This window comes from Ambystoma mexicanum, chromosome 11 (genome assembly GCF_040938575.1).
Source record: "Ambystoma mexicanum isolate Mex_15411 chromosome 11, UKY_AmexF1_1, whole genome shotgun sequence".
Taxonomy (NCBI): Eukaryota; Metazoa; Chordata; class Amphibia; order Caudata; family Ambystomatidae; genus Ambystoma; species Ambystoma mexicanum.
In genome coordinates, this window is record NC_090934.1 from 259,355,236 (window position 1) to 259,377,685 (window position 22,450).

Genomic DNA, 22,450 nt, shown 5'->3' on the forward strand with positions numbered 1-22,450 from the left:
TCCAGGTTTGCATGGTTAGGACTTTGGTACCCAGCTCACGGTCCAAGTAGTTGGCCATGGGATCCGTTCTCTCCGAGCGGTTGTTGTGGGTTACCGTCTTGCCCGTTCCTCTCCCTGTTCAGGGTCAAGTTTTCTACTTGCGGGTGTTCCTGGTCCCTATGCCTTCTAGGATGTGTCACCTGCTTATGGGTCTCAAGACCCTGCACTGCTTGTCCGGACGTCTGGGGAGAGCGTACTCTGGATGTTGTGCAGGGGGGGCGCTTGCTGGCTGTTCTGGGCTGGGTTCTCAGAAGGCAGTATGTCTCGACTCACCTGTTGCTGAAGTTACGGGGCACGTGGCGTCTTGCATGTTTTCCAGTTCCTTGAGCCTGTCTTCGGTTACGTCTCCTGGTGTCTTATACTCTCTCCCACTGGCTCCTGACATCTCGGCTTTCGTAGTTTTGTTTTCAGTGTCCCCAGCGCTGCGAGTGTCCCTGCTATGGTGGCGGGGGGTTTCAGGTCTACAGGCTGAGGTGTGCATGGTCCTTCCTCCTGTGACCTCTCCTACTACCAACACCAGCAGAAAGGGTATACATTGGGGGTCCTCTCAGCTCAAGGGTTGTGAGATCTGGGGAGAGCCGGTGATCATCCAATTGGCAAGAGGTGTGCCATTGTGCAAGCTCTGGTGTACTTCGAGGAGTTGCTTGACGGTCGGCGGTTTTTGGTCCGATCGGACAATACGACGGCCTTGGCATATGTGAACTGCAAAAGGGGTTCCGGCTGTTCCTTGAATGCTCTGGCAGCGCTGATAGGCACCTGGGAGGAATCTCATCTGGTGTATCTGCTGGCCTCACGTATCAGAAGGGTGGACAATGTTCAAGCGGATCTTCTCAGACGCCGGTTTTCACTCCTCTGCAGAACTGGTCCTGTTGGCCCAGGTCTTTGCGGTGACCTGTGTCAGTTTAGGGTCCTTGGTTCTAGACCTGTTTGCATCCCCGGCCTCAGCAGAAGTTCCCCTCTTCTGCTCTCGGTTTCAGGTTGAGGGGATTGGGGGATGGACGCCCTCTCTGTACAGTGGCCTTGGGGTTTTCCTTTATGCCTTTCCGCCTATTCCCCTTCTGCCCCGGGTGGTTTGGTGCATCTGAGTGTCCAGGGTGACTGTGTTGTTGTTAGCTCTGTTCTGGTGCCGCTGGAGTTGGCTCCCCTCTCTGTTGGAGCTTCGTTCCTAGGAACCTTGGCTGATTCCGAGGTGGCCGTGTCCCCTTCAAGGGGATCTGCGGTTAGAATTCCACCGGATGCAATGGGCGGTGTGGCTATTGCTCAGTCTAGGTTGATATCTCAGGGGTTCTCAGATCCTGTAGTTGAGTCCAAATGGATGCTCTTAGACCCTCCACTCTGAAGGTGTTAGGCAGACATTGGGGCCATTTCCGAGACTGGTATGGGCAGTCTGAGATCCCTCCCCTGCGTTCTGGCCTCTGCTATCCTTCGGTTCCTCCAGGAGGGGTTTTGACAGGGGCCTGGCAGTTTTTCCAGGCTTCGCTCTCAGCGGGCCTCCATGAAATTCCTTTTGGGGGACTCTGACGGTCACTTGGATGGGGAGGTGTTGGTGGGGAAGTTGATCCAGGGTTTTTCTTCTTCCCTTCCTTGTGCTGATAAAGGGTTTTCCTTTTGGGATCTCCCTCTTGTAGTACGGTTCCTTCACGGGCCTCCTTTTGAGCCCATTTCCGAGATTGATATCAAACATCTTACACTGAAATCTGCTTTTCTTATTGCCCTCACTTCTGCCCGTAGGCTTGGGGAGATTGGGGCTCTCTTATGTCACGCTCCTTTCCTGAGGGTGCTGCCAGACTCGGTGGTGCCGGGGTGTGGTCCGAAGTTTCTCCCTTCAGTTGTCTCTCGGGTTTCACACCTCTCAGGGTCTGGTTCTCCCTGACTTCTTTCATGATCCAAGAACGCCTGAGGAGGTGGCTCGGCTTAACATTGATGTCCGGCGGGACGCGTTGGAGTATTTGGCTTGGTTTGCCTTTTCCACCAATCTGATAGTCTTCTGATTGCTTGTGGTCTGGCTGGGGCTGGGCATAACGCATCTGTGGTTTCCATTTTCCGGTGGTTCCGGGTTGTGATCTCTAGGGCCTATGTGGCTTCTGGCCTGCCTGTGCCTGCGCACAATCAGGGGCGGTCTACCAGGGGTTTCGCGGCTTCCTGGCCCGATGTAAGGAGGGTTTTTCTCTGCAAGAGATTTGTATGGCTGCCGCCTTGGCTGGTCTAGGCATTTTCATCAACCGCTATGGGTTGAGTTTCTCCCACTCGGGGGTTGGTTCCTTCGTGGTTGGAGTTTTTTGGCTGTGGGGATGTGATTTAAGAGTTATTGTGGGTGTGTTTTGCTGCACTGTTTTTGGCTCTGTCTCATTGGGACCTTTTCCCCGTTGATGCTTTGGTATACCTCATGAAGTAAGTACTGGGACGAGGAAGAGTGGACGTGGAGGTAATGCTCTGATTACTTACCGGTAATCTTCATTACTCCTAGTCCTACTCTTCCTCGTCACAGTACTGACGACCCTCCTCACCCTCCCTGCGGGGAAGGTCCCATGCTCCGGCTTGGTAATATGAAACTGAGTGACATGGATGTGGGGGAGGAGTTATAGGGATTTAAAGAAATAGAAGAAGGTCCTGTGTCGGAGGCGGGTGCCTCATGAAGTAAGTACTGTGACGAGGAAGAGTAGGACTAGGAGTAATGAAGATTACCGGTAAGTAATCAGAGCATTATTATGCAGGACTTGGCCACTAGGGGCAAAAGGGCCATTTCTCTAATGGGAACTAGCCTTCTCAGTATGAGTGGGCTAGTTCCCATTATTATGCAGGACCTGGCCACAAGGGGAGCTAAAAGGGCCATTTCTCTAATGTGAACTAGCCTTCTCTGTGTGAGTGGGCTAGTTCCCATTATTATGCAGGACTTGGCAACTAGGGGGCAAAAAAGGGCATTTCTCTAATGGGAACTAGCCCACTCACACTGAAGCAGCTATTTCCCATCTGAGAAATGGCCCTGACAACCGATGTTTCTCGGATGGGAACTAGTATCAACCGTATGGGCATGGAAAGGAACAGTCCATGGGTTGGAAGAAAAGCAAACAATAACTAAAGGATGTTAGTCGCTCATCTATTTCTCTCCTATCTTCACTTGTCATGCCAATAAGTTTTGGTTTAAATACAGTGATTGGTTTATAAACAGCACCCCCTAATAGCAAAAACTAAAATTAAGGACTAGACTACCATCTCTCAAACCAAATGGCCATGTTACTTAGCATATATATCACTAGTAAAAAAGAAGTGCGATGGAGTATATATTGCTACAGATTAACTGCTTCCGTCACCAGGAATTACAATTGATTTGGCGAATTGAAGAGGTAGATTACTTTGTATGCCTGGCAAGTAACTTGCAAATTACAATGTTGACCCTGAAGACACAGTAATGCCAGAAATGGGGCTGTTAGTCTAATGTGTGAAATCATTTACTGCATCATTTTTAAAAATGTAAAAGCCATCAGTCAAAAAACACAGTAGAACTCTATTTGTATAAGCGTGTTTCATTTAACTATTAAATGAAAGCGGGTAAAAATAACATATTGCTCATTTTCTGCACGCTGGTGCATGGAAAGGCTGGGGATTCTACAGCTTCCTTCCCACCAGCATGGCGTCCATGGCCGCCTAGTTTTGTGCTCTCATTATAGACTTTTGCCTTCTAGTTCTTCGTTAAAACTCGGTGAACACCCTTAGCTCAAAGAACCAATGAGAGAACTGCATATTGGGAGGTGAAGACTTTAAAAGACGGTCGCAGCCACGAATATTTCTTTCCGTTGCTGAGCAGAGCAGAGAGCGGACAGGTAATCCTGCTTCTTAACAATCCGTTGCCATCCGCCACAGGCGTTCCCCGTTTGCGGGTATTTCGTTCTTAAGTAGTGCCCAGCAGTAGTGATTTGTTTGATGTGTGTTAACTGCGCTTGTTTCTATCTTGGTATGCAAATTATTCGCCGCGTCGTTATCGATCGTCTGGACTTGAAAAGCTTGGATTAATGAATTGTTCGTTTTTTTTTCTTTTGGGATTAGTGCCTTTTAAAATTGAATTTTATGGGGCAAAGTGTTTTTTGATTAGCCGACTCGTTAAAGTTTTGATTCTCATGGCTGTGTTTTAGGAAGTGCTGCAACGTGAGATCTAATTTTAATCTTGCTGTAATAGTGTCGGTTATGAGCGCTTTTATGTTTTTTGATTTTACTGTAAATTATATTAGTAAGAAACCGGTTTAGATATCGCATAGGAAGCGTGTGTAACACCGGGGGATTGGGGCGAGAACTACAAAGTGAGCGCCGTAATTTAAAATGCATGTCACGTGCGATCGACAAGCCCTTTCTTTGCACACGGCCCTGATCGAAGCCACTTTAGCCCAATTGCTGTAGCTAACGTGGTCAAACAGGTGCCAAGAACAAACGTTTCTTTTGACGGTCGCTGGATTCCGTTTTATTGGTAACGGACTGGCAACATTACAGGGAAGCACAATACATGTTTGTAAACGAACGCGCTATTTGCGCTGAAGCCAGCCATATACAAAAAAGTTCCCATGCTATGCAAGTAGGTTTGCATCCTGTGACTTCACGCCCCCTATCTGTAGCCGCCAGCACGTCCTTAACCCTTTCCTCTTTCTTTACAGACCTGTTCCACAGACTAGTCTCACAACATGGAGGAAAAATGCAAGGTATTGTGGTTCCGTATTATCAAGCCCATTTTAAAAAAAACTTGAAGGAGACGAACAATCGCTACATTTGGTGTGTAGATATTTGTACCGCCACTACGGCTATTTCAACATTTATGTACCTACCTCATGGTTTTAGAACTTTTCGAATGTGCAAAATTAAATAGACCATGTTTTGGCTTTTATCCAAGCCATGTGGACTCGTTGTAGTTGATGTGGATAGAATTGAGCCTAAAGTGAGGCCTTTCCTTGACGGTCGCTTGTCAGTATCAATGTGGCTGACTAGCAACATTTCAGGAAAGTACATGTTCTGGGCGGGTGCTTGTCGGTTTCTGCTTTTTACATAAGGAATGTAATAGGTCATAACAATTGCATCATTTTGCAGGTCGCTGGCAGCAGAAGTTCGACTTCCAAGAGATCTGGGCTAGGATTTACAAGGTAAGCGTGTGAATAATGCACCGCTGAAAAACGTTCCCCCGACCACCATAGTGCCTCGCGGATAGCTTCTTACTCCAATATGCCTCCTGGACATTGTATTGGGATTAGTGGTTGTATTGGGATAAGCCAGGCTAAAACCACATTCAACACCGTGCAGTAGACTTATTTCGACAGGGCCCTGGTAACTTTTAGTTAATCACCGCGATGTTTGTTAGGAGACTGTTATGAGTGCATGATAACCGAGGAGTATAGCTCATTACCTTGGCTGTATTTTACCTCCAACGTCATGCTATAGTGAACTGGATGGGCTTTGTCAGCTCAGATCTGTGTCTGAGCAGTCACTCGACCCTCCTACATTCCTAGTACTAATGACTTTGAGCATACCATAGGGGGTCCATTTTACTTCCTCTTTACTTATTTCTAATCATTATTGCATGATTACCCTTTGTGCTAATTAACCAGAATCAGATTTGGACAGTGTTGCCGGTCGGACCGAAAAATAAACGATGCTCTTCCAAAACAAGCTTGACACCCATCCACCTAAAACGCTGCGAATAGCTTATTACCATTTCTTGTATGCCTTTGAGTCGCTCTGGTTCTTTCCCCCTTAAATTGCTGTGAATCAACTTGCATTCCCCCCTGCTCGGAAGGGGGGGGGTCCTCCTCGCCCACCTAATGTAGGAGTCCGGTGATGTACTAGAAACTTATCGCGCCTTGACAATATCCATAAAGGATTTGACTTTTGTAGGCAGGAGTGCTGTACAGTCTTTTCGCACCCTGATGTGTATGGCATCCCCCACCCCTCCATATCTTTCTGGTCCACCATTTCTGTGTGCCATATACTAAACCGTGTGCCCTGTTCGGTGTTCATTCTAGATTGTCCCCCCAATACTGTAATAGGGGGCGTACCTTGTTCAGGATTTCCCCATTATTCGGATGTAATTGCAAATGGTGAATACATGAGCGCCCCTTTACGGAAGTCAATTTAAAAATGCCTATTGCTAGGTTAGGCTCTGGCTTTGTTCTATCCAAATACGTCTACCAGCACTACTACAGCGGAGGCTACGAATGTACACCCTGTCAAGGTCCACCCTTGACCAGTTTTTTTTTTTTTCTCAAATGGCAATGGCCCTCTAGAGCTTGCTTAAAGGCCTGGTCTCTTCAAAGCAAGGGAGTAACGACAACACAAGGATCTTAGCAGGGCTAAGTAGGCATCGATCTCATGTAGTACTTTAAGTGGGCGTGGCTCTTTGGGTGTTTAACACGGGTAGTGATGGTCTGGGGAAGAAGGGGGCAGAATACCAATCTTGGATGCTCAAACTATCGGACCAGTTAAAGCGGGTACACGAGCCATTCTCCCATCAAAACGGGAACTTAGTGCACTTTAAACTCCACTAATCACACGCATGCCTACATCGATCTACTACAAAGTTTAGACCATCACAACACTTGTGGTGCGGAAGCACCGTCCCCTCTAGCTGCATGAAGCCTGTGATGTGTTATGGGGCAATGCAAACCAACCCAATTAAAATAGGTGACTCTAAAGTGTCCCAAAAGATGGACACTAATCGTACATATTAAACTTTCCGATGTAACTTTTGTCCACTGTTTACATGGAGCATCCATTTTGTCATTTCTGGCCTGGCGAACTAATCAAGCAGCAAAAGCCCCCTTCCCTTTACTGCAGCCAGTGCCGAGCTGAACATTGAGAAGGCAGCCTTCACTTTCATTTACTTTTTGTTTCCCCAAGCCCGGGGAAGCACAAATGTAAAATGAAAGGCAGAGTAATTATAAATACTTCCCCCCACCCGTGAGGAAACTAGTACAGGAATTTGCCTCAATTACTTCTGGATGCTGGCAAAGTATTCAATTGCCTACAAGCAAATGCACGGCAATTACAAATACAACAATGTTATATTTATGATTGCGGTGGTTTCAGATTTGAGTCTCCTGGGCTCCCCCAACCAGGAGACTCAACTGAAGCAACCTACAACATTGTTGTATTTAAAAAGGCAGTGTCCTGGCTTGAAGCCTGAAAAATTTGGAAAGAAAACCCGCAGCTTTTATAAATACAAAGTTGTATTTATATTTGCAGTGCTTTAAGAAAGAAGCACTTACGTGCGCCTTCCAGCCTGCATGCTACTCTCCAGCCATAATGAAGCAAAAGCCACCCAGCTTTTGTTTATTACGGCTGGCTTTTGCTTAATTGGTGCCAACTGGCAGCACAGGAGGCTGGTCCATTTCACAAAATGGATGCCTCCTGGTGTAAATTTTTGATCCGCTTTATTGGCTCAACTTTACCTAGGGACTTTGTTTAACATTTTTTGCTTATGGCACATGTTTTTAGCCAATATTTTAGAGTATCCCATTAAGAGCGCAGACAAGCAAGCAAAAATCCCTTGTATAACCTGTGTGCATAATTGGGCTGGTTTACATTGGCCATTACACGTCACAGGCTGCTGCTATTATAATTGACTTTAGGCAAAAACGAGCCCAATGTCACTTATAATAAGCAGACATGGTTTCACTGGATATCGTAGCCTCGGGCGCAGAGAGCCAGGAAGGGGCAACCGCTATTACATGTGCTTTGGGGAGGATGTGACCATTAGATATTGGCATATTGTGGTTGAGGGGAAGGGAAATGCCTTAACTTTTTCCCCCCTTTTCTTTAGGTGTGAAGCCCTCCCAAGTTAGCAAGCCAACGACTAGTCTGCCGTCGTGAGGGTGAGTTGTCTGCATTTGCATTTACCTTTGCCTCGCCTTTGAAAGAACCTTGCAATTTTAGTTTCGAGTAATTGAGAAGCCAGTCTTGTGATGACAAGTTCATGCACCACACTGAACTTTGTGTTGATTATGAAACGCTGAAGACGCTTCTTGCATTTACATGCACCGGAAACGCTGAAGACGCTTCTTGCATTTACATGCACTGGAGTTGGTCTTCGTGTGTTCACCAGATAAATGTGATAAAACTTATGTATTCCTAACCTCGTGAGCGGATTCTCACAGAGCCATGTTTGTGGTGGGCCAATAGATTTGCTGATGCGTAGCAAAGCTAAACCACAACTAGGTATAAGGTGCAATCGTGAGTTGGTTCCCACTCTGGAGAGGAAAGTAATGGACTAGTAAAGGCCGCATGCAGCAAATCGCTAGTCTGGTCCGTTGCATCTCGTCATTTTTTTCAATATGTGTTTATTGTGGACCTCGTGACCCAGTTTACAAGGTAGAAAGTGGGTCTTGTAACTAGCTCAAGAGGGTGAACTAACGAGCTAGTCGCATCTCCCAGGCCTCATCTCGCCACTCTAGGTAGGTTATGTGTAAAACGCCATACTTCTGGGTGCCTATAGTGTATTTTAAACTCGCCATGTGATGAGTCTCCCTGGTCTTTAACATTTACACCAGTGTCCGTTTCTGCACCCATTGGGACTATATTGGACATGTTATCTTGCCTTTGGGCCATGCTGAGCTGACACGTTATTTGGTTATCTGACATGGGTGGTTAATCTAGGATGTTGAATGATTTTCCATGATGAAACCCAAACTGATAGCTAGAATTGCAGGTAGACTGTCATGTTTTTTTGTATCATTTGTCACCTATAATGGTTGAGACTAAACCAGGTGAATAAATGTAATGCATGCCACTGTTAATTTTTACTTTGTGCCTAAACCGGTGGACGGGGGCATCAAGGCACTGTTGCATTTCAGAAAAATACTGTGTACCAAAGAAGCGAATTTGCGTTTGGTCCTGTTTAACTTGGATGTTAAGTTTGTTCTTGTACCAACGAGGGGTTTCTAAGCATATTCAAACCTGTGTTGCACTCTTGCTTCGAAGACGTTGCCTTCAGCTAGCCTTCCTATATCGGGTGGGGGGAGATACTTGAGTTGGGTGAGTTATTAGGGTGTAGTAGGTTATGCAAGGAAATTAGGATCCGGGTATTATAGTACTGCCGCACAATTGAACCAGAATGAACATTAAATTTCTTTTTTGGCAGGATATAAAGCTTGACTTCGGGAATGATCTGGTGAGACCAACTTTTATTGTCAAGTATTTTATGTGTTGGCCTAGTGTTAATGATGATACTACTTAAAACAAGCTGGAATTACCGGCAGACTGTCAGTGGTGAGACTGTTTTTCTGAACACTAACGTGCTCTCTGTAAGCATTTAATCTAAAATATAGATGCTAACTCTAAAATATAGATGTTGACTCCTTTGTCTTGTTGTTCTGCAGGTCGAAGATGTTGCTTCTAATGACCATACAATTTGGCTAGGTGAGTATTGGGGCCCATGGAATATTTTGCAGTGCTATATGCGGGGGGGGGGGGGGTTTCCGGAGATATCTCAGTTGTCCGTAAATGATTACAGATAAGTTAACGAAGAATTGGTCCCTTGCTATCGCAGTAGATTTTTCCTACCTACCCTCAACCTTTTGCCATCTTCACTCAGTGCTGTATGTACGGAGAAGGTGGAATATAAGTGATTCTGAGTGCTTGTAGGTTGTGTGGCACTGATTACTTTTGTTCTCACTTAATCCCTCTTCCACTGCCAGCGCTGGATGAAGGCCAATATTTAATGGGAGGGGTCCTTCCTTGGCTCTACCTAATTTTGACTTTGTAGCCGCTGTAACCTGTCTTCATCCTTCTCGCTGGGCAAGAGTCCAGAGGGCTTGCTTAATGCACACGTTAATGGAGGAAATAGCCTGAACAGACAGGATGTGTAAAGTTATGTGTTCCTGGACGTTGTTTATTGACACTTAGTGCTGTGCACACGTGGCAACGGATTGTATATTGCTTCTACTGCATTTTATCTGTTCCCATAATCCTACTGTGACCTAATGAGAGATTTTTTTTTAATATATAATTTCTTTAATGGTTAGATGGAGTAGTTTGGTTTGGGGTGGTCTGATGTTTGAATGTATGGGTTGTACTGGCCTTACAGATAGCAGCGTGTACTATTTGGAACGGGGCCACCAGTGGTTGCCAGTTAAGATCTAGCATTCACTTTAACATGAAGATGTTCACATGATGAAACTCAAACTGAAAAAGCTGGAATTACCGGCAGATTGTCAGTGGTGAGAAGTTTTTCTGACTACATCTAAACTCTAGAGGGTTTGCATAGTTGCGTTTATTTATTTTATTTTTTGCATGTGTTTCAGTAACTTATTATGTCTTGCAGGGCTACAAGAGTGGTCGGGCATGATGGTGAGTTACTTATCCAGCACCTAGTTATCTCCACTCCAGAACTGCTTAGCCAGTTAATATTTTGCTTGGGGTACCATAGCAGCTGCTTCTAAATGATGTATAGGAAAAGCCGTCCGATGCGACAACTGACGAGTTTTCTGTTTCTGATCCACAGCAATTTAAACTTTATTGCTTCTCTTTGCCGAGTTGAAGGAGTTCACTCCCCCCTCTTTCTTACAGAAATCGAGATCTCGATTGTCTTGACTATTGGCTTCCACACTGCTTATGGAATGGTGAGTAGGGTTCTTAAGTCTCATGCTTGTTTCACATATTCTCTGCACTTGGTGCAAGCATCAAAATGATGAGTCTGAAAGATAGGAAAAGCCGACAGATGCGATAACTGACGATTTTCAACCTCTGACTTGTGGCTGTTTAGTTTTGCATTCTTAATTCTATACAACTTGTTTCTTCAGTAATTTCCTTTTTTCCTTTCAACTTAATAGGTCTTAGTCGCTGAACAGTTGTGAGCATGCTATGGCTGGCACACCACTGCCTCAACTAAGGTGGGTATCTGGTGTGGATTAACCAATTGTAAACCCTTCGTTCAGACTACCACTAAATGGTGGCAGTTTTACTATGCTTCATATGATCCTGGTTAGCAGCCTGCGTGTGGCTCAAATGGTCTTTGGTTTGGATGGCTGCATGTGAGAAGCACCTAGTTCGTGTGCGATCTGCTTTCTATGGTTTATCCATAGGAAGAGCAAGATTTGAGATTAGGGCAGATGAGATGCTGTGCTAAAGCAAGCTAGTTTAGATGTGCTAAAGCAAGCTAGTTTAGATGTGCTTGGTGTTGGTGCACTGATATCAGCAGTCTGGGGATGTGTGCCTTGATTTTTGGACCAATAACATGGCTGCCCAATTGTTCACATATATAACCCAAGGCCACGCCTCTATGCCACTGTTGATTGTGGGCGGTGGTAGTGCTGTACCCCAAGAAACAAAACCAACATTGTTTTTATTTGTTGAGCGCTCCTAACCCTGAGGTATCTGGGCGCTTAACGTAGAATTGTTAAAGGTGCAGCATTATAACCAGGTCACATAGTGGTCAGTGAAGTAATGGCGGTAATCATGGCATGTCACATGACAGTTTACAGTGTCCATGTAGCATGAGGGGACAGTCCTAGTTACAGGATACAGTGGTCAGAATGGGTGAAGCAAAGTGAACAGTTACCATGAGACCAAAATGAGTGGAAGCAGATGTAAATGTGCAGTGGGTGGCCAGGATACCCTCAATTCAGGGGTGGCTGAGCTGGGGGTGTTTGGGCAAACTCTCTCACTTTGGCTCTAAAGGTCCAAAACGGGGGTTCGGCTCTAATGGCTGTAAGGGAGGGAGTTCCAGCCTTTTGCTGCAACACAGGAAGCTTGAGTGAGGGAATAGGGGAGGGGGTTGGACGGGGAATCGGTCTGCAACACCACTCGGTTTGAGGCAGGGAAGGCTGCTTGAAGTTTTGAGGGCTACAAAGCTCATTGTGCTCTCTTGCCTGTTAGGACTTGCGCAGCGTGAGATGGTTGTCCAGGCCATGCCCTGCTGGCTACTGATTTAACAGTGTTAAACTGCCTCCAGTTTGCAGCCACTTATGGATTGTGGCATAAGCAGTCACTAACTGGTCTATGATGACACCAATCTTATTTGCTGACTCTTTGGATGAGGCTTGCGGATATGGGACTGAGACCAGCTGCTATGAATTGTGATTTCATGATGTGGTTGGCTTTGTTGTAATTTCATTTTCTCCTTGCAGGTATATTGCTAGGGGTTGCTCCCATCACAGTAAAGCCTGGATTCTGAAAACGCAAGTTGAACTTGTGGATCTACAGGGCACAAGCTACCAAGCATGGAGGCGCCGTCTGCTTTCCTTCTCACATGAGTGGCTTTGGCAACAAGAAAACCATCTTACTACTTGGAGTGGGATTCGGCGCTAAACCATATGGTTGGATGTGTTGCCCTCATGACTTGTGAAAACAAGTTGATCGTAATGTTTATCGGTTGCTGTAAATTTAAATCTTTCAGAAATAAAGATTGCTGCCTAATACAATGTGTGAGGGAAATGATTTGGTGAAGGGCAGGCCATTCTCTAGAGATCTCACAATTTTATTTTACATGGCACTGAGGCATCTAAGCAACTATGTCAGGGATCCTCTAATTTCACCATTTAGAACTCGTCACAAAGAGCACACAACGGGCAAGAAGCCATGCTGCTTATTACAGTTGGACGAGCACAAATCCAACTCGGCAGTAACATACCTGTTCATACAGTGTACATTAGTGTTATATGGTCCAAGTATTGACAGTTAAAGCTTAAAGGTTTGTATTTTCTGCTGTTGCAAAGGAATTCATTGGCTATGCCAGATCAGCAGTAGTCCCAACTCCATTGCATCGCGGCACCACATCACTTCTTGGCCCTCCAAGGAACAGTTTGAAATTATTTGTGCTAGAAGTGCCATCCTGCCTGCTGCTGGTGGGAAAGCAGACATTCACATGGTACCCACTGGATTATGGCCTTTGCAAACCTTGTGAAGGCTGTCCCCCTCCCAGGGTTAGCGACTTAATGTTTGTCCCTTCCTGGAACACAGCACTATTCAACTAACTGTTGCCGATCGGCATTTATGGCCATTGAAACAGTTTGCTGGTCAGAGGCTCTTTTGTTGACATCCCTTTGTTAGTGTGCGTTACAAATGTCCTGCCACATCACCACAGTGGATGTGGAAAGGGGGTGGGTTAAGTTAGTAGCACCAGTGGGACGTGCAGAGCAGCTTCAGTTGGCACATTTGCTGAACTATGTTTTTCGGTTGGTAGCTGTTTGGCTTGGCTTATGTGAGGCTATCTGCTTATTGCAGTGTAGTAGTACATGTGGTTTATGAGGTATGGAGAAGTTTTTAGTGGGGGTTAGTGGCATCGCTATCTAGATATAATGCATGCTAATTATTTGCTTAGGTGCTTATACAGGAAGTAAATAATTCAATGGAAGTAATCCAGTACATATATCAAATACAGTGGGGGACAAACCTATGCCTTGTCAGTGTTTGGAATGTGCAGATGGGATGGGCGTTTTGGTGCTCAAGTGCGAGCCTCCAAGCTGAACGATGGGCCGAGGCAAGTGCTGTTGTACAAGCTGGGGGAATTGTGTGGGAGGGGCATTGTGCATAGGGGCCCTAAACCAGCCCTTGAGATTACCAGAGGGGAAGACAGGTAAGTTTTGTGCTTTAAGAATTTGAGGGTCACACTAAGGGGGAGACCCTTCCAAAGAAGGGAGCCAGCTTGAGTAGTTTGACCTTCACCTGTTGGGTGAATGCTTTACAGAGTTGGTGCCAGAGGAGCAACGGAGTCTCAAGGGGAATCTTTAGTGAGTTGCAGGTAGTGTGCCCCAGAAAGCCTTGTGGATAACGGATTTGAATCCATGAAGCAACCAAGAGCCTATAGGCCTTTTAGGGCAGCAGACGTGGGTCCCTGGGCTTCTGGGTTAGCTGGAGAGGGCACATGATGGAAGAGAGATTCAGGAAGTGGCTTTAGCAATAGTCTAGGGAACAAGGGCTTGGGTAACATTGAGCTTCTGGAGAAGAGGTAAATTCCTTGGAGAAGGGAGAGCTGAAGGTGGGACTTCTTGGCAGTGGGGGTAAGGAGATGAGTCAGGTTTCTGGCTTCAGAGGGAAGGCCAGTGAGGGGAAGAAGTACAGAGCAGGGAAGGATTGAGGCAAAGATTATTGGAGGGGGGGTGGGGAGACAGGGTCAGCAGGCAGTTTGTCTCCTAACACTGGAAGTTGGGGGAGAATGAGCTGAGGATTGCCAGCTGAGAAAGGTAGAGAAGAGCCAGGGGAGGGAGTCTAGTGCCCTGGGGTGGACACCACACGAGAATGAAGTTGGAGGAAAAGGTGCCAAGGATATTTGAGAAGGGGCCTGCCAGTCCAGTGTGCACCCAGATATCAAGGTTGTTGTGAGCCGTTGTATGAGGATGGAGTTGTTGACAATGTCAAATGCAAAGATCAAGGTTGAGGACAGCTAGGAACTTGGAATTCAGGGGTGTGAGCAGTTCATGGGTGTTCAGAAAAGCTGTTTCTGTGCTTCTGGATGCTCTGAATCCAGAGTGGTCGTAGACGACCAGTTCATTGTGTTTTGGGACAGCACCAACTTCTCCAGCAGGTTCCCCAGGAAGGGGGTGATGTTTGCTGTGGGGGCCGCACAAGGGAGTGCTTGTGGGTGGATGGGGAAAGAGCAGTTTATGGAGTGGTTACAGATCAGCAAGTGCAGACAACTAGTGGCTTCATGGGAGACCAGAGGGGCGGGTGAGGCCAAGGGAGGCAGGGGATGAGTGATGGGAGAGTGTCAAGGCTGTTCATGTCCTGGGTTTTGCTGAAGTGGTGTGTATTTCGGAAGTCTTGAAAAAGGAGTGGGGTACTGCAGAATGGCTGGCTAGTTCCCTGCAGATTTTGAAGTTCGGACCCTCCAGTTACCTATCTGAATGTGGGCCTTTTCTTGACAGTCTAAATTGCATTTGGTGCAGGTGACAGCCTGGTTTGACAGAGGATGCACCCGAGGATTGCCCCTTCTGTTCACAGCTCAACACTTTAGTTTCAGGGCTGCAAGTTTGGAGTTGTACCAGATGTGCTTGGAGGCAGTTTCAAGTGGATCCTCGGCAAGAATGTCAAGGGTGATGGATCGGTGGAAGTTGCCGAGTGCAGTTGGTAGAATCTGAGTTGGGGTCCAGTGTTTGTGAATGAGATTGGCTGAGGTGCAGTGGTCAAGGTCACTGCTAGGGAGTAACCTCCCCCTGGAGGAGGGAGGTAGAAAGTAAGGATGGAGAGAATCTGCCAATTCAAGGAGGTAGTGCCAGGAGGCAGGTAAATGGTCAGGGTGGAGGGAGAGACCAGCTTGCATACCAGGCTCTCAAAGGAAGAGTAGAGCTGAGTGGTTAAGATGGATGAGGGTACCCACTCGGGGGAGGCCCCCCCACCCACCGCCAGTACACTGAGGCCGCAGCTTGGAAATTATCTTAGCCTGAGATGGTATTGAACCATGTCTGTTAGGGCGCGAATGTAAAGATCCGTGTTTTCAAGGAGATTGTCAGCAGTTTGCTGAGCAGAGTTGCAGGGTGGGGGCGATCTCTACCTCTGAAGGATTTCTGAGGTGGAATACAGGGCCGTGGTACTTGGGTGCAGGGGACAGAAGGGGAGGCAGGAGAAGGAAGAAAGTTAATGGGGGATGGTAGGATCTGTTCAAAGAGGAGTTTGGCCTGAGGACCCTGAACAAGAATAGTGCCAGTGTGATGGAAATTAATGATGCATTGTGAAGAGAAGCCTGTCGAGGACTTCTCACTTGGTTCCACCATTAATGGGAGAGGATGAGAAAGGGTAGGGAGTCCATAGGACATGGGTGTCTGCGATGGGAAGGCCATGGTTTGCACCAGGGATGTTTTTGTGCTTTTCTGTCCAGATTTCGAGGGAAGGATGGAAGCCATTAAAAAGATTGGAGAGATGGGGAGTGCCATCTCGGTGGCAGAAGATAGATGTGAGAAGGTGGGTGGGAATTCTGCTCTGCAGTCGAGCACTAACCCAGGAAGGCCAAAATTAAAATGCAAGAAAGGTTGGCTGCAAAAGTAATACCCATGCAAGATACCCTCTAGATTGACTTTAACATGGAATTGCAAGCTGTGCTCCAAAAATGGAGTTGATATGGGCACCCGCCTAGATTCGGTTTTAAAATGGAATTAACAAGCAGTGCACAATGATGGCAGATGAGAAACCTGCCTAGATTCAATTTTAAAATGGTATTGCAAGTAGCACACAAGGGATGCACGAGAAAACCGCTTGAGTGGATTTAACACATTTTAGAACAGTGGAGTGACAGGGAGAATGGCAGTGAATTGGCACCGTTAAAGGTTCCAGGAGATAGCTGGAGGACGCAATACATCAGTTCAGCCATCACTCATGTGTGTGCCGAAAGAGGGCCTGAGGTGCTGCTGATCGGGATCATGTTGCATCAAGACTTTCACAGTACGCTGCTGCAGTGTTTGTTTCACAGGGGGTTGCAGTTTGTGCCTAGTGTTCCACGGAGCCCAGCACTGGGCACGACAAGGAAAGAACCTAGCCCTTGGAAGAGGCCCTTTGAGGGGGCTGGCATGGGGGGGGGGGAGCGGCGGGGGGGGGCGGTTCGGGGTGGGGGGCTGGTGCAGCTGAACGTAAGCTAGCCAATAACGTTGCGCATTGGGATTGGCTGCAATTTCGATCCCGCAGGCAAGGGCCTCCCATGTGGTGACAAAACCTGGAGCAGGAAAGTCCTGTCTAAATGTGACCGAAGCTAATATTTACAATCATGTCTTGGTCTCATGCAAGCTAATCGGTTATTTCTTGGGTTGTTCACAGTTGAGTACAGTTAATCTGGATGTGAGATGGCTAGGCCGTACACTTTGTTAATGGATATTTGTACCATCACCACCGGAGTGGTCCCCTGGCGGCTCTGAAAAGGGAAGGGGGGGGGGGTGAGTTAGTGGGAATAAATGAATTGCAAGAGCAGTGATGTGCAGTTGACAGTTTCAACACGATTAACAGTTTGCTGGACTTGGGGTTTTTTGGTCGGTAGCTGTCGTGTGGTAGCTGCCTTGTGTTGTGCAAGTCTGTTTTGTTGCGGTGTAGTGAAGTTTGTGCGGTTTGTTGTGCTATAGGGTTGTGTGTTTGGTTAGAGTTTGAGGTGCAAGCAGAGGGGTGAGGTTTAGTGGGTTGGTTATTGATATCGTTGTCTGGAAGCGATGTGTGTAAATACATTTCTATGTTCTCTCTGGTGTGGCGCGTGAACATCTGCATTTCTTTCTAGTTGCTGCATCCAGCGGTATTCACAATCCCTTCCATATATGAAGCCCATCAGTATTCACAACTGTCTAAATTTGCCCACCTGACACCTGTCTGTATGTGAGGCGAGCAATTGTTTGCGATTCCATCCAAACCTGGTTTTGATAGCATTCTCAATATACTCAAGACGTGGCATCGGCCAGCAACTGCTACTCTATTCAGATGTGGCGATAGTCTGCATTCACAATCCTAACCAGCTGCACATGCAGCTCGTGCAGGCTACCGCTCACATCCCACCCCGGCATGGCACATGCCAACACCCACAACTATGTCCAGGTGTGGCGCCTGCCATCATTCACAGCTCTGTGCCTGGCTCATGCCAATGTCCTCCACTCCGTCCAAATGTGCTACTGCCAAAACACTCATGGAGTGGGCAAGGTTGCTAGTTTCTGTCCTCAGTTGTGGCATGCATCCTATTCCACCTAGCGTCTCTTTGGATATTTTCAGGGTTTCCCTTGGGTAGTTGGATGGGGTTGGGCAGGGATGCTAATTCTGTCCTCATGATGTTGTCGCTTGTGTCCTAATCCATGTAGCACTGTCTATTGTTATTTGTGGAGGTTCCCTTAGTCTGTTCTAGGGTTGTCAGCCTACATTCTGTCAACCTGTTCTGTGTTTCCTGTTTAGTTACAATTTGATTCAGCTGCGTTGAAGAGCCAGGTTTTCAGGAGTTTATTGAATTGTAGTCGGTCTTTGGTGTTTATCGGGTTGATCCAGGTTTTTGTGGCCAGATAAGGATGAGCCCCCTAGTTTTTTCTTGACATACGGTTTTGGTTCCAGGCAGATTTCATTGATTGATCTGAGGAGTCTTGTTGGCTCGTAGATTTTTGTAGGAATTCAGCTCCCTGTCCACTGATTGCTCTGTGTGTTATGCACATTGTTTTGAAGGTGTTGCAATGTTTGACTGGGAGCCAGTGTAGTATTTTTAGTGTTGGAGTGATGTGGTCTCTTCTGGATAGTTTGAGGAGTCTAGCTGCTGCATTTTGGATGTGTTGTAGTTTCTTCAGGAGGTATTCTGGCATCCCGAGGTAGAGGCTGTTTGCATAGTCTATTCTTGACATGATGGTGACAATTGAGTTTTTGTGGGTGAAGGAGAGGAAAGTTAACATTCTTCTTGTGTGAAGGAGGAAGAAGCATTTCTTGATTGTGTTTATTTGTGGTTCTAAGGTTAGGGTGTTGTCCATCGGGACTCCCAGATTTTTTACTACCTTAGGTGTGGGCTTAGTTCCCATTTCTGTCGGCCAGGGAATGTAGATGTCCTCTTGGTTTATGGATATAATCATGATTTCCAAGTTGTTGGCATTCATCCAGTTAAAGACTTCTTTAAGACACTAAATTTGGGTTCAGTGATCGGCTTGAGTGTCTTTGATTTTGTAGATGATTTGAGTGTCTGTGTAGATGTAGCATGTCATTTTGTATTTTTTTTTTGAAGATTCTGATTACTGCAGTCTGGTAGATGTTGAAGTATAGTGGTGATAGTGAGGATCCCTGTGGTACTCCAGTCGTTAACTCGTGGAGTAGATTTGAAGGGTTTTATTCATACGTTTTCTGTTCTGTCTGCTAGGAATGATATTGATTTGTTGCATTCTCTGGATACTTAACGCAGTTCTTAGAGCGTTGTTCTGAAGAATTTGTAATTTGTTGATGTTTTGCTTACTGCAACCAAGAGAGTGCATTGCAGTAGTCCAGTTTTGACAAGATTAAAGCTCTGGCTAGTGTAGTACAGCTGGCCGTGGAAAGCAACAGTTTGCAGGCGTGGATGAGCTTGCAGGTGTAAGCTGTTGCCGAAGCAGTGGCATTGACTTGCCTTTGTAGGTTAAGAGCTGAATCTAAGTGGAAGCCTAACTTTTTTTACATCTTTCGCAACTTTGAGTTCTATGCCATCGATGTTAAAAGATTGGGACTTGTTACTTTGAGATTGGCTGAAACTGCGATTAGCAGGAGCTCGGTCTTGACTGTGCAAGCCCATCCATGTCCGGATGAACAGGTAGATTCTGTTCAACAGGGCAGTATCAGCCTCATAATCGCCAGACATGGGAATAAGGATTTGGGTGTCATCTGCATAATTAGTGTAGGTGACACCCAACCTGTTTAAGTCATCAAACGGAGGCTTTGTGAAAATATTGTACATCGTGGGCGATACACATGAACCTTGGAACTCCGTTATTGGCTCTGCTGACGCAGGAGAGAAGACTCTTATGGAACGATTGTCTAGAAAGGATTGGATCCACTGCGTGGCATCCGGAGAGAAATGGGCAGCTGTAGTGTAGAGATGCTTGCATAGCACTTTATGGTCAACTAAATCAAACATTGCTGAGAGATCAAGTAGGACTGTTTTCCTTTATCCTTTCGGTCATCTGTTTTTTTTTTTTTTAGATCAACTAGAGCAGTTTCCGTACCATGTTTAGGCCTGAAACCTGATAGGTGGAGCCCCAGAAGATTGTAAATCTGAATTTGGATGTATGCAGCTTTATCAATGATCTTTGGCAGAAATGTTGAGCACTTAATGCTGGGATAAAAGACTGCCTAAATCCCTTTGGGAGAATCTAACTTTTTATAGCATACCAATCTGTTCTAATCTAACCCTAATCTTTCCCCTCCTTAACTCAATACTGCAAAGGTGATACAAAATAAGTGTTATACTGACGTCAAATGAATACTAATTTGGGATTAATGTTACAGCTAATTACTACTTTTTAAAGAATGCTTTAAATATCTTTGTGTATAAATAAATGATAAAACTTTAAAGTGTCTAAGTGTTTACTTGGATACCTGTATTTACTGATTTCATTGTACAGCTTTCCAGCTCACATTACCCTTCTTAATATAAGCCTGGCTGCTCATTCACACTTAACTTGTGTAGTACAGACCTATATTAAAAGGTGGGTTACCTAATACCAAGAGAACTCTTATGTAGTCCAACACCAGCTGGACTGTACTAATTCTTACCTAACAATCTGTCCAAGGATAGAATTCTATCAAGCTATTGGATTTTTATTTGGTCACTATAGAAAAAGTAAGTATTTGGTCCCCAAAAGTGAAATCATTGAGGTGTATAGGTCAAGGTAAAGTACTTGCCTCTGAAATAACCCAACCCGACTTGTTGCTAATTTAAATCTGGTTAGTGCCTAGTCAGTTCTTCTAAGATCAATGAAAACCATTACATTGGTTAACAGCTATTATAGCACAGATTTCGTACTCCAGCATGAAGTGATAACCTAAAATTCCAGGCAAGGTCTCGTTTTGGTATTTGAAATCATAAAAAAAACAGCGCATTCGTTTAAAAAACAAATTAAACCAGAATGTGCACTATGCATAATAAAACTGCTTTGTCTGTGCAGGCTGTAAAATGTTTAAAGGATACACCCCTATTATTTTAGAAGACCATGATCTTGCAGCATTGGTCAGGCATTCTGTTCCCATCTCTGCGTTAATGGTAAGATTTTCATTGATGTATCGAACGGCTTCCTTGCAAGCAATACGACATCTTGGGGGATATATATGGGGTAAACAGTTGCCAAAAAGAATGGTACGTCATACAAGCTAATGTGTGCTGGGGAACACAAGTTAACGCAGATGTGGGCCAGTTTTAGTGGGGTGCAGTGATTGCTGTGTCCCGTCCCGACCACACCTATTTTGTCGCTGCTGGTTGTCGGCAGCCTGCTTCTCCAGCATTGGATCTTTCATGGATTCACATGCTTAGAATATTCCCAGTCAGGCTGGGAATCCTCGGTAAGTTATATAGACATTTTCCATAGGAAAAAATTCCAACACTTTTGTGTCCTATCTGTCGTTTTGGGCCGCGCACGCCGTCGCCACTAGGACGTAGAGGTATATATAGCCCCGCCCCTGCGGCTCCCTCATATTTCAACCGTCTTCCAAAGTGGTGGGATTACCTCGCGTATCTGCTATCTGGTTAGGTTGTACTTTCTACTTCTGCGACTGTTTGTTCTTCTCAAGAGAATGTCTGGAAAGGCGTTGTTTAGTCCGTGTGCTACATGCGGTCTTAAGAAGGTGTACGAAGGGGATGGTCATATGGACTGCATTTACTGCCTTCATCCTCACCACACAGCGGACACTTGTGAAATCTGTCAGGGTTTCTCCCAGAAAACCCTCAAAGATCGAAAAAGACGCCTTGTCGATTGGCTCAATGACGGGGCGGGTGCGTACCCGGCATCGGAGGTGGGCTCCACGGCCTCAAGAAGTAAGTCGGAACCCCCGACGAAGAAGGCACGTTCTGCCGAAAAACAACCCTCGGAGTCTGCCGAAAAACGACCCTCGGAGAAGCATTCGGAGGCCCCCTCTTCACACAAGACGCCGTCGTCTTCCTCCTCATCTAAAAAGGAGAGAAAATAACCATCTGAATCTTCCTCAGGAGACCGTTATAAGTCTACCTTGAGTCGAGAGGCCTCGGCCAGCAAGTCGGCCCCAAAAGCGGCGGGAACACCTCAAGGCCCTGCGCCACTGGCTTTGTCGATGCCTGCGTCATCGGCGGCTCCTCCCACGTTTCAGACTGCGGCGGTAGGAAACATATCGTCGACAGTGGTTCCGTCTATGGGATGGCAACCAGAGGTTTTCGATCCCGTTCCGCGGAGGCACTGCTACAACCAGAGGCGACTTTCTCCCTCTCGTCGGCTGACGAGGAACGCGACACGGTCGCGCGCCCAACCGATCTGGGGCTGCAGCCGACCAGCGCGATGTCGCTCTTGGGTGGGGGTACCATCCCTACAACCTAATCATTACTGAACCCCCAGGCGGTTCTGTCCTTGGAGGTGCTAAATACGCTACAGAAGCTATTACAGCGTTTGGACACACAAATACCCCAGCCTAGTGCCCCGGCACGGGTACAGTCTACGCCATTTATCGACGAGCCGGGCCCGGCTCCTCGCTCGACGACCAGGATTACTGCCGCTTCCCACGCGGCGGAAGATCGCCCTATCCCACAAGGAGAACTACCGGACTCTGACCGTGAAGGATCAGGTTCAGACATCTCGCTATCCCCCTCAAGGGACCCAACTTGGGACTCTGAAGCAGAGATGGAAGCTCCGAGAAGCCCGGCGCAGCCATCACCGCCTGACGACGTGGGGGCATTCCATGCCATGATGAGTAAGGCGTGTATGGAGTTTGGCCTAGTCCCTGAAGAGGAGAAAAAGGATTGTTTTCTTTTTGATCATATGGGCAAGAGAAGGAAATCCATATTGGCCATCCCGATTTTGGA

At 46.4% G+C, this 22,450-nt stretch overlaps 1 long non-coding RNA gene and 7 other non-coding genes across 10 annotated transcripts; all 8 read left to right on the forward strand.

Moving 5' to 3' along the window:
• Nucleotides 1–3,767: 3,767 nt before the first annotated feature.
• Nucleotides 3,768–12,431, forward strand: LOC138503347 (uncharacterized). Of its 3 annotated transcripts, none has more exons than XR_011279624.1 (10): nt 3,768–3,860; nt 4,683–4,727; nt 5,110–5,162; nt 7,835–7,886; nt 9,152–9,181; nt 9,390–9,429; nt 10,334–10,359; nt 10,514–10,631; nt 10,842–10,901; nt 12,138–12,431. It is a non-coding gene; the product is annotated as an uncharacterized lncRNA (long non-coding RNA). The 3 variants fall into 3 exon arrangements; XR_011279622.1 differs by having other exon boundaries at nt 3,769–3,860; nt 10,579–10,631; XR_011279623.1 differs by lacking the exon at nt 3,768–3,860 and adding an exon at nt 4,579–4,603 and having other exon boundaries at nt 10,579–10,631.
• On the forward strand, nt 4,392–4,533 carry LOC138505384 (small nucleolar RNA SNORA16B/SNORA16A family). The gene has a single exon (XR_011280174.1). It is a non-coding gene; the product is annotated as a small nucleolar RNA SNORA16B/SNORA16A family (small nucleolar RNA).
• LOC138505386 (small nucleolar RNA SNORA16B/SNORA16A family) lies at nt 4,899–5,033 on the forward strand. The gene has a single exon (XR_011280176.1). It is a non-coding gene; the product is annotated as a small nucleolar RNA SNORA16B/SNORA16A family (small nucleolar RNA).
• On the forward strand, nt 9,229–9,299 carry LOC138505420 (small nucleolar RNA SNORD65). Its single transcript, XR_011280206.1, has one exon. It is a non-coding gene; the product is annotated as a small nucleolar RNA SNORD65 (small nucleolar RNA).
• On the forward strand, nt 10,178–10,248 carry LOC138505421 (small nucleolar RNA SNORD65). The gene has a single exon (XR_011280207.1). It is a non-coding gene; the product is annotated as a small nucleolar RNA SNORD65 (small nucleolar RNA).
• Nucleotides 10,443–10,508, forward strand: LOC138505388 (small nucleolar RNA SNORD49). Its single transcript, XR_011280178.1, has one exon. It is a non-coding gene; the product is annotated as a small nucleolar RNA SNORD49 (small nucleolar RNA).
• Nucleotides 10,693–10,761, forward strand: LOC138505387 (small nucleolar RNA SNORD49). Its single transcript, XR_011280177.1, has one exon. It is a non-coding gene; the product is annotated as a small nucleolar RNA SNORD49 (small nucleolar RNA).
• On the forward strand, nt 12,002–12,076 carry LOC138505427 (small nucleolar RNA SNORD99). Its single transcript, XR_011280212.1, has one exon. It is a non-coding gene; the product is annotated as a small nucleolar RNA SNORD99 (small nucleolar RNA).
• Nucleotides 12,432–22,450: the final 10,019 nt, after the last annotated feature.